Genomic DNA, 4019 nt, shown 5'->3' on the forward strand with positions numbered 1-4019 from the left:
CCCTCCATAAAGAGATAGACCCCCCATACATAAATAGACCCTCAATACAAAGACAGACCCTCCATAAAGAGATAGACCCCCCATACATAAATAGATTCTCATAGTTGATACAGACCCTCCATCCATAGATGGGCCCTCCCTACAGATCTATGGAAGCCAATGTTGGCCTTACAATTATAATTTTTAAATAACCATACAGATACCCTTCATTATCTTGTTTTGTGTTGATATTTTCTGATGATTCACATTTTGTTGATTGGTTTTGGTGTTGGTCTTTTTCTGTATTACAAACATTTTGCTTACTTGCGAATAAAACAAGAAAACAAAAAATTTGCTCCGGTCATCGTATTCTTGTTACTTTAGTTAAACTTAAAATGTTGAATTGACCAATAATAAAATATAAAGACCTGGAATAGGCAGGGAAGGGCAGGGAGAAGGGAAGGATTGTGTTATATTCTAGCGCCATCTGGTGTGAAGAATGAAGAATTACAATTGTTAAGGTTGCCATCTGCTGGTGGGGAATCTGCAAAAGTTTTCTTACCATTGCTATATTAAAGGTAATATATTAGGAAGTTTTATATTTGAGTGAGAAGCTTTTGATCAAAGCTGGATTCCTTTAGGGCAGGAAAGTTGATCAATATATCTATATCCTAATAATCAATCAACTTCATATGTATATCATCCATAGATATATATCATCTATCACCTTTCAATATCTATCACAGGGGTGTCAAACTCTGGCCAATTTTTTGCGCAGAGTCTTTTTCTTGGCCCCCAAAGTAATCCCAAATATGAACTGCAGCTGGCCCGCCGCTGCATTGAAATATCGCCGCTACTACAATTCCCTGCTTCACTCGCGTCTATAGACCAGCGGGCTCTCTGCCTATGTGTGGCCCCACATTGGACTGTTTTATAGAAGCAAGTAATGCAGGGAATTGTAGTAGCTGCGCTATTTCAATGAAAAGGGAATTCCAGCGGCAGGCAACTCATAAGATTTAGCCCCGCATTGGCCGCCTCTGGCATTTCCAGCACTCCCCCTCAGCTACATGTAGGAGGTTTTTGGAGTTCCAGGGGTTTTAAGTTTATATAAGTTTTGGATTTATAAGCATCTTCAATTTATACAATAATTTTCTAGGGCGGCCCGCGACTTTGTCTAAGTTTTTACTTTAGGTCCACTGTGTATGTAAGTTTGACACCTTTGTTCTATCACCTTTCTATCATCTGTCCATCATCTCTTTATCTCCAGACAAAGCCAGATAACTAGCATTTTCAGCAGATCTCCTAGTTCAGAATATTTTTGGGAAGGGTAGATGGAGCTGTCATGTTGGTCAGTTATACAATCAGCAGAAGACACAGGACACAGCCTGTCCTGGTTAATGAGTGACACAGAGTCCAGTCGAAGGGTCACTTCTCACTTCCCACCGCAAACGCAGACACGACGCATAGGGTGCACTGGATGTCTGACTCTAGCCCACCTTTCTGCTGCCTGGGATGAGCGCAGACCCCCAGGGTAAGTCACCCCCTCCATGTAAATATGGAGGAACATAGACCTTGGTTGGATGGAATTGTATATTTGTGATAGGTGCTGGTCTGGGGACTCTGGACTGGCCGTGTCAATATGGCTGACCACTGCGATTGTGACAACACATAGAGAAGGAGCTGGAGCAAAAACCATTGCAAGGGGCAGTTATTATGTACACCATGCATTATTGCCAAATGTATCCACTTTCCAAGGACAGACCGAGAGTTCAAGTCCTTGGACAGTCCTGTTTTTCAATCGGTTGTATATATTGTCTACTGACCAGTCCCCTAAAAAGCCAATGTGACAGCCATGATTTTTTAGATGTTATTATTATTAATATTATTATTAAACGGGATTTTTATAGCGCCAACATATTACGCAGCACTGTACATTAAATAGGGATTGGAGAGTTGTTTTCTGTGTGTTGGGAGATTTCTAGTTACTTCCTGTGTTAGAGACACAACAGGAAGTGAGAGGAGATCCCTTCAATGAAGGGAGACCTAGCTTTCCAGTTGTCTCCAGGACAATCGTGCCCATTGCAAGATTTCTTGTTTTATATATTGCCTCTCCTATGACAATGGTGGCCCTTATAAATGGGGGGACATGCCTCGATTCAGTCCAAGTTCACCAAACCCAAAGCTCCAGCCTTTACTAACCGCCATTGCGAGGTGAACATCATCTAGAAGCCAGGTGTTAAGGTACTTAGCAGGCAGTGTTCTCATTGGCTGGGGGTTGTCAGGTGGTTCATTTAATAAGTAATGGCACTCATAACCACTATTCAATTATGCCAACAACACTTCTTTTCCCATTTTCAAAGACCTTGTAACATAAATATAACCCATTATTTTGCCCACTTCTATAATGTGCCATGTGTGTGTTCATTGGTTGGTGACAGGACCACCTGTGATACCACCAGCCAATGAAAAGGCTTGACAAGACAAGCTGTGACACTAACAGCTAATGAGAACACATTCTATCATTTCAGCATTCTCATTGGCTGGTTGGGTCAGGTGATGACAAGCCATTGCAAACAAACAGCAGCAAAAGATAACCAAACAGTGGCATATCCATGCAGTGCTAGTGGCAACACTCATGCATGAAGATTCCTGGACTGATAGTTTACTGGGGCGAGCAGGAGGTAACATTTCCATTGGAGAATCTCCCAGGTCCATTGGTTTTAAAAGGCCATGATTGGTTCTCCAGCAGAGAATGTTGTTGAATGTCATCTTCACTGCTTTATAAATAGAGCCCTGTTTATTTATGTGTAAAAGATCTTCATTTACAAATAAATAATAAATAGAAAGTTTACAAATATTGAGAGGTTGCCCGGCTTTTTTAGCAAAACCCAGCTCTGCCTGCATGCTTGTTGGCACTCTCTGTATAATTGACAGGGCTACAGTCTTTCCCTAAAGTGTATCTCCCCATGTATTGTGGTTTGCCTGCATTAGTTTTCTTTTAGGTAATCTCGTTTATAACATGCTTCCTGTCCCTTTAAGGGCTATGCTGCACATACAGAGAGCAAGCAACAGGCAGACATTACCCTGGTGAATGTTATAACAGCCCAGGAGTGAATAAATGATACATACAGTGAAGATTTGATTTGTGAGTTTGCCACCTATTTAGGCCAGTCCAGAATGTGATGTCACAGGAAGTGACATCACACAATGCCCCGCCCTTTGTCAGGGCAGATTTTTTTATTAATTAATTTAATATCTAATAAGATTGTATGTCCTGTTCTTATATACAAATAATCACTGAGCTGAGATTAGAACATTCTGTGATATTTTACACAGTTATGACTCAGATGCGTTGGTGTTACCGATCTCTGAACTATTGCAGCATAACTGCCAGCAATAAACATGGCTGCTGTCTGTATACCTTCATCAAGATTGACTCAATGGGGTCTTTTTATAAATCAGTGAATCTGACATTCACCAAACATGGGGAATCAATCTCTGCCATTGAAAAGAAATGGACCTGGAAGATTCTCCACCAAAGAATGGTGAATGTCAGATTCATTGCTTTATCATTTTTATTCTCTATTGTCTTTTATTTCTTGCATACTTTTCATACTTCAGTTTAATGAGGCTGATAAAAGGTTCTTGTACACAGAAACAGCATTTCTCCAACTTTATATCATGCGGGAAGCATTTGAAATTATTTTCAGGTCTTCAGAGAACCCCTTCTATAATTCCTATATTCACAGCCCACAGTATATTAGTGTGGTGGTCAGTAGGAAGAATTCCCCTTACATTGCTGGTCAGTGGGAAGAATGTTACCCTTACAGATAGCCAAAAAGATCATTGGTGTCACTTATACTGACCTGAGAGGTGCAAACTGCTAATTGCTCAAGGAACCCCTAGCGCCCTCTGGAGGAACCCTAGCAATCTATGGAACCCAGTTTGAGAAACTCTGGTCTAGGTGGAGCCCCTAGCAACCTCTAGAAAAACCCTACAGTTCTTTGAAACCCAGGTTGAGAAACTCTGGTCTAGGTGGA

The 4019-nt window shown here is 41.1% G+C and overlaps 1 protein-coding gene across 4 annotated transcripts in view; it reads left to right on the forward strand.

The window, feature by feature from the left end:
• The first annotated feature begins 1378 nt into the window (after positions 1-1378).
• The window catches only part of HPN (hepsin), a 21711-nt gene continuing 19070 nt past the window's right edge, over positions 1379-4019 (forward strand). For 3 of the 4 annotated variants that reach the window (XR_011922654.1, XM_072425709.1, XM_072425713.1), the window contains exon 1: positions 1382-1510. The gene's annotated coding sequence lies outside the window, so the exon portion shown is untranslated. Of the gene's footprint in view, positions 1511-4019 lie in introns of all 4 variants that reach the window. The other variant, XM_072425710.1, reaches the window with a different exon arrangement.

This window comes from Pyxicephalus adspersus, chromosome 11, assembly GCF_032062135.1.
Source record: "Pyxicephalus adspersus chromosome 11, UCB_Pads_2.0, whole genome shotgun sequence".
Classification (NCBI taxonomy): Eukaryota; Metazoa; Chordata; class Amphibia; order Anura; family Pyxicephalidae; genus Pyxicephalus; species Pyxicephalus adspersus.